This window comes from Danio rerio, chromosome 2 (genome assembly GCF_052040795.2).
Source record: "Danio rerio strain M-AB ecotype USA chromosome 2, GRCz13ab, whole genome shotgun sequence".
NCBI classification, from domain to species: Eukaryota; Metazoa; Chordata; class Actinopteri; order Cypriniformes; family Danionidae; genus Danio; species Danio rerio.
In genome coordinates, this window is record NC_141022.1 from 55,212,768 (window position 1) to 55,225,869 (window position 13,102).

At 37.8% G+C, this 13,102-nt stretch overlaps 1 protein-coding gene and 2 long non-coding RNA genes across 8 annotated transcripts in view; 2 read left to right on the plus strand and 1 right to left on the minus strand.

The window, feature by feature from the left end:
* The window catches only part of LOC147846532 (uncharacterized), a 252,135-nt gene that overhangs the window by 187,406 nt on the left and 51,627 nt on the right, over window positions 1–13,102 (plus strand). The gene's annotated exons all lie outside the window — the stretch shown is intronic.
* tgm1l1 (transglutaminase 1 like 1) overlaps window positions 1–13,102 on the minus strand; it is a 72,977-nt gene that overhangs the window by 48,865 nt on the left and 11,010 nt on the right. The window lies entirely within an intron of this gene.
* On the plus strand, window positions 6,402–9,663 carry LOC147846535 (uncharacterized). The gene is made up of 3 exons (XR_015479118.1): window positions 6,402–7,058; window positions 8,468–8,636; window positions 9,067–9,663. It is a non-coding gene; the product is annotated as an uncharacterized LOC147846535 (long non-coding RNA).

Below are 13,102 nucleotides of genomic sequence, written 5' to 3' on the forward strand. Positions count from 1 at the left end.
GCTCCTCCTCTTCGTGCTCGCCGGCCGACGGCTCGCCTCCGAGTGGAGGGCTTTCCCGATGCAACCAGTTTGTCCGCTTAGCTCACAGCGTTGCGTGGGCGGAGTGGAGGCCCCGGAGGAGGAGCCGGCCGCAGGGACGACGACTGGGATCGAGTCCGGGGAACAGCGGTTCCAGAAATCAGGTAAGATGAAAAACAGAATCCGAAAAATAAGGGCGAGAACGCGGCGGGATCCGAAAACGCGGTTGTAATCGAAGACGAGGGCTTTTGCTTTTTTTTTTTCTGGACGGCTTTTACAAACCGTCGCTTGGGTTTAGGGAAGGAGGAGGAGGAAGAGGAGACGCGAAAAAGCGTGCACAGCGGCCTCTCGCGGATCCGCGAAAACAAGAACCGCTCGAATACGTACCTCCAGGGACGTATCTCGCGGTACGCAGAAACGTCCACGGGGCTACGTTTCTACAATGAGCCCGGGTTGGAAACGTACCAAAATGACTGGGAAAAACTGTAATAGAGAATTAGCCAAGCAACATTGTTCTGCAAAATAGCTCAGCAACATTGCTCAAAAAGTTGCCCTGTGTGTGATCCGCATTACATTTGCACAAAATTAAGATGAAAATTCTACGATAAAAAACAAATTTAACATAAAAAACTGTAATATTGCTTTATACTTTTTTTTTAATCGCACTTTAGAAAGTATACTGTTTAAAAACAAAATCTGATTAATTTACGCTTTACATTTAGTTCTTTTTTTAAGTGTAGATCAAAATAAGCATGTTTAATTATTACATATATAAATCTGTTATGAATGACAATAGGACAGTATTGCACCCGTTTAATTTCACTATAAAAATATCTTATTAAAAACATTAATGTAGACATTTTACTTGCATTTCTGTACAAAAAAAAAACGCATTTTAGTAGATGTATGGTGTCCAACTTTCAAGCATAACTTAAGGTCATCTCCCATCTTACACAAAGAAGAAGTGAAAGTCACTGTGGAAAAAAAAACATCTACTTTTCTTCACAGTGTTGTTAAAGTAAATGCCCATTCAGTCATGAGCCGTAAACTTTAACATTAGCTTACACTTCTTCAACCAAACAAATCTGTCTCAGGATGACTTTAAAACAGCACTAAGCGATTTCTGGGAAATGCTACTGATATTTAAAATCAGCATAACAAACATTCCTTTACTCATAATTCCTCCACCCCACATTAACGTACAAAGCTATGCAACACAGGCAACATCTGTGCAAAGTCATTCAGAGGACATTATCTTACTTTACAGACACAACTTGTGAGCCAAAACTTGAGGAGGAGGTTTAGAGTAGATCTAAAACGTTACTTGTGTAATTAGAAGAAATAAAGCAACTCAGAGTTCCTACTTCGTAGCTCTCTGAAGACATATAAATGATTATATAAACCTCTTAAACCTTATTTTTACATCTCGATCATCTTTTTCTCAGTTGTTTCAGTTCAGATATGCCCTTAAAACTTTTTCATGCATCCACTATTCAACACTGTTTATCAAAAATCATGTATGCTTTTATGAGAGATTAAATCAAGGAGGAACAGAAATGCTGTCATTGCATACGCATTCTTGTCCTGCGACGCTGAATTAACACTGATAATGGGAGCCATGTGTTTTTCCCTCCAAATGGCCCTGTGCTTTCCTTCCATCTTAGTACTGTTTTCATCTGTTTTCACGAAACCGCTCACAATTATCAAATTCCACACTCGTAATAAGCAGCTGCTTGTATTTCTGAATCTCACTGCCTTCAATATAAATCGCACATAAATGTCTCTGCAGTGCAATATTGTGAAATTCACTGTGTTTGTTTGTAATGTGGTGGCAAATACATGTACGCTATCTGACAAGAGTCTTGTCGTCAATCCCAGTTGTTAGAGCAACAAATATTAACTTGACTTCTATTTAATCATAATGATAAATCAATGATAAATCACGTGTTGAGCTGCATCCCAATCAACACAAATACTGCAGAAGACATACTGGAACCCGCATAGACCCAAGATTCTGACAGGAATCAGTCAAGTTGAGTGAAGGAAAAATATATAGCGCTCTTCATACTTCAGCCTCTACATCAAAGCTCCTGCAAGCAAAGAAGGTCAAAGTACTCTAGGATTGGCCAGCCCAGTCAACAGATATGAACATTATTGAGCATGTCTAGGGTAAAATGAAGGAGGAGGCATTAAAGATGAATTCAAAGAATCTTGATGAACTCTGGGAGTCCTGCAAGAACGCTTTCTTTGCCATTCCAGATGACTTTATTAATAAGTGAGTCATTGCAGAGATGTGTGGATGCAGTTCTCCAAGCTCATGGGAGTCAGACACAATATTCATTCTTTCTACACTGCAGCATGATTTTATATTCTATACTGGACATCATTTCTGTTAACTGACGAGACTTTAGTCTAAGCAAAGTCAGACCTTACTGTCCTAATTAAATCATTAATAAACAAGGCATGATCATATTTTAATTTTGGTAAAATAAGCGTAATCTAGAGGCCTTTGCCCTTCATACAAGCGATGTCTGATACCAAATAATCAACTAGAAGTCAAGCTATTATTTATTGTCCCTAAAACTAGACAATAGGCTTTTTTCAGGTAGTGTAAACTGGTAAATATCAAAGTTGAATGCACATTTATGCATTGTTTCATATCTCTCAGCTCTTTTCGTGATTTGTTCGGAGTGAAAGAATGCCAACAAACATAAAAAATTCACCTTTATGCACTGAAAAAAAAAAAAAAAAAAAAAATATATATATATATATATATATATATATATATATATATATATATATATATATATATATATATATATATATATATATATCAAAAGGTCATGACAGCAAATGTTTATATGGTATTATATGGTAACTTATTTTTAACATGTTAATCAGATTTCAGTTAACATTTTTACATTATAAAAAGTTTAACTTAATATATAACTTAATAAATAGAAGTTGAGATGACTAGAAAATTTAATTTGATTCAACTCAAAAATTTAAAAGAGCATGATTTTTTGTGTAAAGAGGTTGATGTTAATTGCCGGTGTTTTTATATATGCTAAAGCTTCAAAATACAACCCTTAATACATCTCTATTGGTCCCTTTTGTCGAGTATAATTATAATTGAGCCTATATTTTATCAACAACACAGTTGCAAACTAGTGCATTTCAGAGTGCATCAGATGTTAAAAATAAGCTAAATAACACCTAAAGCTCTTCATCATCTATTATAACAGTCAAACACACACCATGTTTTGGTTATGTAAGCATGTGCAGCACAAGAATGTCTGCAATGCTGTTCTGAATGACTGTAAGCCACTGAAGCCTGCAGACTGTCCACTATACATATTCGAGTCACAGGACAGTCTTCAGGACAAAACAGCATGCACAACTCATCTGTTCTGATGGCTTTTATTCAATTAGGAAATAAGCATTTATTACAAGACTGAACTGTGAGGTCATGAGCACTTTCACAAGTCATGGCTGATGACTCTCATCTAGCTTGACGCTTCTTGTGAGGGCAAATGTTCAGTCAATGACTGTATTCACACAATTCAGAGCCACTAAATTTCCTAAACACAAGACTGAAAAGGTCAAAAGCTTTAACGTCTTGAGGGCAGATGGCGAGACGAGATTCACAGAGAGCTTTAGTCAAAGGAGAACATCACAAGTGGCATTTTTAATGTGTCATATGTTGCTCCTAGACAAAATAAATTGAGACTTTTGCTCTTTATTGCATGTGTTTTTTTAACTGATATTTAGCCTGTTAAGCCTGACTTAAGAAACTATATAATTTTTACAAAAAGAGAGGGACTAAAAAAAGTACTGTAAGTGTAATGATTTGGGGGTGGCACCAGAGGTACGACATATTTATTATAAAGACTGGTCAGCAGGCAGGGGTCAAAGCAAAGCACTGTCACCTCAAAGCACGAAGGTCACTGGTTCGAGTCCTAGCTGGACCAATTGGCGTTTCTGTGTAGTCTGTGTAGTCTCGAGTCACCTTTGTGTGGGTTTACTCTGGGTGCTCCAATTTCCCCCACACTCCAAAGACATGCGCTACAGGTGAATTGGATGAACTAAATTGACAGTAGTGAATGAATGTATGTGAAGGTGAGAGTGTATGAGTGTTTCCCAGTACTGGGTTGTAGCTGGAAGAGTATCTGTTGCATAAAACATATGCTGGAATAGTTGGCGGTTCGTTCCACTGTGGCAACCCCTGATAAAGAAGAAGGGACTAAGCCGAAGGAAAATGAATGAATAGTCCATAAACAGGCAAAAGGTCAGGGCAGGCGGCAAACGATCAAAAATCCAATGGCAAAACAAAACAGACAAGAACAAGTAACGCTATGTAATGCTCACAAGGGAAACAAGACTCTGGATGAGTGTGTGTATGATGTCTATATAATACAAGTACTTAGTGGTGATGAACTGCAGCTGTGTTTGTGTAATCAAGGTGTGATCTGGAGCTGGTGTCTGAGTGTAGTATATGATATGAGATCTAGTTCGGTAGAATGACGGGCAGCGTTCTCCAGGAATCTGTGAAAGCTACGTCACGGATGATCTTAACATTCACACCAAACGCGTTTCATTTTGATGAGAGGTACCTTTTTTGATGCATTTTGTGCCCTGCTTATGCGCCCTACGTGCCTTGTGTTTTAACCGCCTAGGGCTGTGCAATTAATCGAAATCCGATTTTGATTTCGATTACGGCTTTTAACGATTATGAAAAACCATTAATCGAGATAAACGATTATTGCATCATATACCAAAGGCGTGAAAGACCGCGTGCTTATGTGTGTGTGCAACACGCGCACACGCATAAGCACGCGGTCAGCATTCGGTCTCATTCGCACACTGAGACGGGCAGAGGAGCGCAGACATCTAAAGTAATCTTAACATGAGCGCTTTAATGGTCAAATAGGTGTCAAAACGCGATGATTAGTGATTATTCATATTAACCCTCATTTGCGTAATAAACAAATGAGTTGAGAATCAAAAGACACGTGAAAGAGAAACAATTAAAGTGACAGTGCGAAATGCTGCCGCCTGTTTTATCATTAATCAAACGACGAGAACATCCCTTACTGCTCCTGACTGAAGGATTTTTGTAGCTAAATAGTTTTTCTTAGGGTAAAGACGCTTAAACAACAGTTTGTTTTATATTTTTATTCTAGTGTATTTATTTCTCTTTCCTTTGCAGGGTGTAAAATAACTGTATATATATACAGTTGAAGTCAGAATTATTAGCCCTCCAGAATATTAGCAACCCTTTTCCTCCAATTTCTGTTTAAATGGAAATAAGTTTTTTTTAAACTTATTTCTAAACATAATAGTTTTGATATATCGTGTCTAATTTCTGATTTGTTTTATCTTTGCTATGATGACAGTACATAACATTTTACTAGATGTTTTTCAAAATACAAGCATTCAGATTAAAGTGCAATTCAAAGGCTTAATTAGGGTAATTAGGCAAGTCATTGTATAACAGTAGTTTCTTCTGCAGACAATCAAAAAATATATTGCTTAAAATAAAACAAATAAGACTTTCTCCAGAAGAAAAAAAATATTAGAGGAAATAATGTTAAAATTCCTTGCTCTGTTTAACATAAATTGGGAAATAGTTATTTAAAAAAAAACTAAATTCTCAGGAGCGCTTATAATTTTGACTTCAACTGATACTCGTTTTGAATAATCGTGATTACAATTATGACCAAAATAATCCTGATTATGATTTTTTCCAAAATCGAGCAGCCCTAGTTGCACCTTGCATTTTTTGTCATTGCGTGCTGTGTGCCTGCAGTTGGAATAAAATGAGGTGGACTCTCTCTTTAAGTCTCATGAGCTAAAAAAGTTAGCTCTAAGCGATGCATGTTTCCAATGGGTGTCGTGTATCAGAGATTTATGGATGTTTAGAATATATCCCTCAAGATGGCTATGATTAGAATCCTAGAATGCAAACTCATGCCTGGCATTTACAATTCTAAATACCCAAAGCACAGCCTCCCTCACACATCTGTTCATGCTAAATCAAGCGACCTACAACCCCTGCACACTAAACACCAGCTTTCCCAAGCATAAAACTGGCAACATTTGAAAGAAATGATTGCTTTTATTCAATAGTCATGCATCAAATTTATCAAAAGGGGCAGTAAAGATGCTGATAATGTTGCAAAATAAATAAATAAATGCTGTTTTAATGCTTTGTTCAAAATAATCTGCCAAAAGGGATAATATAGATTAATTTCAAACCAAAAACAAGATTATTTAGCTTGTTTTAAGGAAAAACTCACCTAAGTTTGATCATTTTTTTTCTGAAAACAAAACAATATTTTCTGCATGTCCAGAAAATACTGCTTGATTTTAAGATTTTTTTTAGATATTTAGACTAAAAACGGGACAAAAACTGAGAAAATCCTTTTTGCGTGTGCATTAAATGATTTACGAAACATCATGTGACACTGATGATTGAAACTTTAGCTTTGGCATACCATGCAAATTGCGTTATATAGTATATTCATTTATTTTAAATACAATCCTATTTTGCGATATTTCTCTGCTATTACACATTTGATCAAATGAAAGCAACTTTTGTTGGCAAAAAAAGACATCAAATGTTTCTGTGGTTAGGTATGTGCCCACTTATTCAGCTGTGTAGGAGATCTTAGGTCTAAAGCCAAAGATAGAGCCAGCAGCTGGCAAATATGTGCACATGAGAGGGGCGGATACTGCTCTACTCCACTGAGCTGCTTTTAGACCTTAAAGGGACAGTTCACTACACAAATAAACTAATTCCGTTTTCATTTAGTCACTTAGAAAGCTTTCTTACATAAAACATTAACAATCTCAGCTATAAATGTGCCAAAATTATTCAACTGTTTTTCATCTCTAGACCCTTGGCAGAATGTTGAAAACATAATCTGGGAAGAGCTTTAAAATGTGCATTTGTTTTTTAATTTGATGTCATCTCAACTAAAACATGAAGAGAGGGCGGGACATGTAGTAGCTCCTCCTCTTTTAAAATATAGCCAATAGCCTTTTGTTTTTATCACAGCTCTGCCAGTGAGAGAGGTTGAGATCAAGCGCATCACATGAAAAGCGTACTGAAGGGGGCGGGGCATGTCAGACACTAGAGAAGAATAAAGGTGCGTTCGACTTCATGCAGCGCTGCGCAGATCGATCGAAATCTGTCTTAAAGCGGTGCATGCTGGTTAGAAATCTTGTCCGGATTGATGCTGCGCCGACGTCACGTGACTGTCACATGTGGCATCAAAGTACTGCGACAGCGCTCCGAGATCAGATGGCAAACTCAGACCGTGCAGCTTCTGAAGAGCGACTGCAGGAGCTCTGATGAGGACATCGATATTACACGATTGGCCGAGTTCACCACATGACAACAAACACGTGTATTTCGAGTTTATAATTGGACAAATTCCGATTCAAAAGTTTCAAAACAAACAATTCACTTTTCACAACCTCTCTATCCTGTACACATCTTGCTTATTAAAAGACTACAAATATTTTACTGCAGTAATCATATTTTGTTAAATAATCTGGTTATAAATAAACTGGTTATTTTCAACTTTTTATACAGACTATTTACTGCATTCATGAATGATTTAAATGATATATTTCAGTGTATATTTTAGTGAATAACCTAAATAAGTCTTACAGACTTGAAATAAGAAAATCATCATCATTGATCCTGCCACCCTAAAGCTCTCTTAACAAATTAAAGTAAAGAACTATTTTATTAAATAATTATAAAATGGTTTTATTATTATAATATAAATATATATTTTATTTCCTGTCTAGCAGTTTAAAGGCGACCTGCTCTTTCTGGGAAACTTCTACATAGCTCACTTATTTTACCTTTTGTTCTTTTCAACACAATCTTTTTGGATTAAAATGCTTTTTTGAAAATTCATTCATTATCCAAAATAATGTCATTTATTAAGACCTAATCAAAACACCTTGTTTTGCTTTTTACATTGGAAATTTTTATATCTATAAATGTACATATATGTAAACCCTTTTTTAGCATATTCAAACAAGAAGTATTAGGAAGTATTAAGAAGGTTGAAGTTTAACTCCTAGAATTTATGCTTATTGCTTTGTATTTAATAGACCTGTTCGTTTTTATATTTATATTAACCTCTCATTTCCTCTTATTTCTCTCATGCATTTGTTATATATTTTATTCATTATTCTCTCTTATTGTTTAAAAAGGAACTACAGTTTGTAGAAACTGTATTCTGTTTTATTTGTAAATGTTTTGTTGTTATAAATAAAAATAACAAAAAAATATGATGACGCCATGTGATCGGTCATCATGACTGCAGCAAATTTGAGTCCCGAAGTGTCCAGCTGTCCGTCTTGACGGCTCCGTTTTCAACTCCGCCCCCGCCTGCGCTCGGCTAATCTCGTTGATCACCGGCTGCAGCTGAGCTTCATGTTGAACGCACCTTATGACTGGTCGGAAGATCAGATGAGGAACTGAAGTAAGATGACGTCAAAAAAATTGTTGATCCAAAATAAATTGCATCTTCTAAATTTCAGTTTAAGTGCCCTCCCTCCCCGTAGTAACAGCTGACGGTCAGCTCAAGTCACGTGTGATCTTGCGGTCGCAAATACATTACATGAAGACAGAAATTACATTTTTGAGGTGAATATATCTTATAAATACAGCATGTGACTCTTTCAACACCAGTAGGAGGTGTCCACGTTGCTGAACAACGTATGTAAAACAATGTGAAGACTTGTGCGGCCACCATTGCTTCTCTCCTGAACTTGAATATATGATTGACAGAATCGTAGAAATGCTGGATTAAGATCGTCTAGTGCAGGGGTGTCAAACTCAATTCCTGGAGGGCCGAAGCCCTGCACAGTTTAGTTCCCACCCTGCTCCAACACACTTACCTGTCGGTTTCAAACAAGCCTGAAGGACTTAATTAGTTTGATCAGGTGTGTTTAATTAGGGTTGGAACTAAACTGTGCAGAGCTGCGGCCCTTTTGGAACAGAGTTTGACACCTGTGGTCTAGGGGGTCGAATCGAGATCACGATCTTTTTACGATTAATTGTGCAGCATAGTGTTTATTATAACACAGACAACACATACAGGTATTTTAAACAATTTCAATAGTGTTTTATGAAAATTCTGAGGGGTTTCTTTAAAATGATACCAAATTTTTGCATTTACACCTCTGCATGTGGATTTGGGAAGCTTTTTAATTTGGGTAGGCAAAATCCAGGAGAAAATCCCAAAATAACAGCAGAGTTTAACTGGTGAAGAGACAAGTGTCACGTTAAGCGAGATAAAAACAGAACAAAAACAGGAACAAAAAGGGTGTGGATCCAAATGCAGATTTAATATTAAATAGTGCGGTAACAGTGAACAAAATCCAAAATCCAAAGTGCAAAGTAACAAAATAACATGCAAACAACAAAACAAGAAACTAAAACAGATTAAACACGAACTAGACTAAAGCAAGATACAAGAGCGGGATCAAGAACAACATACCAGAGCTGACAAGATAGACAAACGACGCCATGACAAACAGAGGTGGAATTAGAGCTGTGAACCTACACTAGTCTCACAGTTCGGTTCGGTTACGATTATCAAGCCATCGATTCGGTTCAATTCGATATTTCGGTGCATCACGGTGCTTTGACGGTGCTTTCCATACACAGTTTTATATTTTCTTCACAGCAGCATTTCTTGTATTAAAATGTATGAATATATTTATATACTATTTGTAATACAATTTTGTCATTTAATACAAACAGTCAGATATACAAACTAACTTTTAACAAAACGAGCATTTAGCAAATAATATAAACAAATATAAATATCCAGCTCACTCTCTTATCCTTGTCTAGTTCTCTTACACCTCTTTGATTGGTCACACCCTCAACAAAAACGGTTGCGATTGGCTCTTGCGCGCTGCGTTCTTCACAGATGAGTGATGCTGATAAGCGGCAGGCGGCAGCGGCGATCTCACAGCTGATGTATGATAGACACGGTGGAGAAAACTCTGCAGACACGCGCTCGTTCCTGTATGCAAAAGTAACGCTGTAAAACAGCCGAGAAGAGAAGAAAAGGCACGCCAGGAGGTCAAATGGGCCACTGAGTGTGTGTGAGAAAGAGAGAGAGAGAGAGAGAGACAGAGCGAGAGACAGAGCGCGCGAGAGAGAGAGAGAAATGGAGTAGGCTACTTTCATTCTCTCGATCTCAGTGAAATAGGGGCTATTTTTGTATTTGTCAGTGAAAGACTGATCCAGCAAACACACACAGTGAAATTGTGCACAGTTTATGAGTTTTAAGTAGTTAAAGCGATGTAAATACTCGCGATCGCCTCCCTCGCGACAGAGCGCATATGAGGTAAATGACGTCAGTAATAACCGGTTATGATTATTACTGAACCGATACCGAACTTTCCGCGTCTGCATCGCAGTGCACCGAAAAAAACGATTAATTTTGACACCCCTAGGGGGAATGGTTGTATAAATAGTCCAGATAATCAACGGTAACACAAAACAGATGTGATGGCAGGTCAGTGTATATGTTCCGGTGTATGTATGTGGTAGAGGTGTGAACCTATACTGGTCTCACGGTTCGGTTCGGTTACGATTATCATGCCATCGATTCGGTTCAATTCGATATTTCGGTGCATCACGGTGCATTGACGATGCTTTCCATACACAGTGTTATATTTTAGAGAAGAGGCTATAACATGCTGTCTGTATAAACACACAGAGACACAGCACCACACTGTCTCTCATTCAAACACAAACATAGACAGCACCAAAGAAACAAACACACACACGCACACACACTTAAGCCCTCGCAACAGGGAGAGCTCGCGAAGAGCGGAGCAGAAAAACGAAGAAAAAAAAAAAACCAAAAAAATAAGCACTTTTCCGACGGTCCCTTGCTGAGAGCTCCTCACAGCGCGAGCTATCCTGGCTAAACACATATTGCGAGGGCTTAAACTGAGCAGTGCTCGTAGTGTGGAGCGAAAAAAAAGAAAGACAGCTGTGAAACATAACCAGCTTTGTCTTTTTGTTGGAAACACACTTTAGATATTTTTAGGGTAAGAGGTTTTTGAGTTATTGCCGCCTGTAACTGAATGTGTGTCAAGAATATCGAAAACAAAACCAACTGAACCGCGCTCATTTCTGGCGCCCTCCTGGATATACAGCGCCCTTAGCATTTGCCTATGTTGCCTATGCCACGGACCGGCCCTGAGTTGGCTGAGTGTTGTAAATACTCACGCTCACCTCCCTCGCGACAGAGCGCATAGGAGATAAATGACGTCAGTACATAATAACCGGTTATGATTATTACTTAACCGATACCGAATTGTCCGCGTCTGTATCGCGGTGCACCAAAGAAACAATTAATTTTGACACCCCTAGTGTGTGGTATGTATGGAAATGTAGTCTTTCCTGGGACGCTGTAGTGCCTACAAAGTCCTAGTGCACTACAGCGCCCTCAGGTGGTCACAGACGGATGTGACAACAAGAGTAAAAATGTAGTTTTGTCTTTATATGCTTTTTCACACTCGATTTATTCTAGTTATCTTTCATATTATTATTAAAAACCCGTAATTTTCACTCACAAAAAAGTTTACATCCTTGCTTGAGATGGAATAATGCGAGATGCAAACACTCTTGCAGAATAAACTCTGACGAACTTGAAAATAGACTCCAGTGAACTTTACACTCACGTGACCAATGATCAGCTGCTTTCATTATCCTTGTTTACTGTTAGTCGCTTAGTTACCAATACTAGTACAGTCGGCCCCCTCAAACAACTTCATTGAAACACACCTACTTCAAGCATACAAGTTAGAAGACACCCTTAGGGTCTCACTGTTTACACACCCAGGCTTTAAATTGCAGCAAAACACATTCATTTCACACCAGAAGATGCTCGAATATGACGTCTATATCCGAAAATCTGCTCACGGTGCCCCACCTCACATTTCCCTCTGTGATGTAGAAACGTGAATCACAAAAACACTGACACACAGTAAATCAACTGAAAGAACACGACTTTACATGCTGATCTTACATAATAGGGGAAAAAAAAGATTGTTTTAGATATAAGGTAATGTTCTAGCTGCCACCTAGCAACCATTCAGGACACCCTGGCAACCATCCAGAACTATTTCTATTGGGATGTAGTGTGAATTACGCAATAAAGTACTTCTGTTTGTGTGTGTTTGTGTGTGTGGATTTTGGAGAGAGTAACTAGACGCCTATTGTGTGAGAAAGTGACTTTATAGGCGTGAGCAGGTCAGGACTCAAACGCTTCAGATCTAAAGCTAAAGTAAAATTTTTAGCAAATCTTTACTCTGTATATATGAGAAAGCATAAAGAATATTCTGAATATTCATCAAACTGAAGCTTAAGAGTTTTAGATGACACCAGAGAGCTCTGCAATACAAAATTAAATCCCTTAAACACCTTTATAGAAGCATAATCTCCACACATTTATCAGAAAAAAGGGGTAAAAAATCAGTTTATCTAAAAAAAGAGCAGTCTGTGGGATGTTTTTTAGTATCAATGAGATACTACTAAGGTTAACATTTTGAATTATTCTAGTTTTTATTTATTTATTTTTAAGTTTTAAAAAAGTTTTCTATTACTAATATTTTTGTTTTTATTATAATGTTTATATTAGGGCGACACGGTGGCTCAGTGGTTAGCACTGTCACCTCACAGAAAGAAGGTCACTGGTTTGAGTGCTGGCTGGTTCAGTTGGCATTTCTGTGTCGAGTTTGCATGATCTCTACGTGTTCTTGTGGGTTTCCTCCAGGTTCTCTGGTTTCCCCCACAAGTCCAAAAGACATGCGCTAACGGTGAATTAGGTACACTAAATTGTCCTATGTGTATGTGTGTAAATGAGTATGTATGTGAATGAGTATGTATGGGTGTTTCCCAATAATGGGTTGCAGCTGGAAAGGCATCCGCTACGTAAAACATATGCTGGATAAGTTGGTGGTTCATTACGCTGTGGCGACCCCAAATTAATAAAGGAACTAAGCCGAAACGAAAATGAATGAATGGATC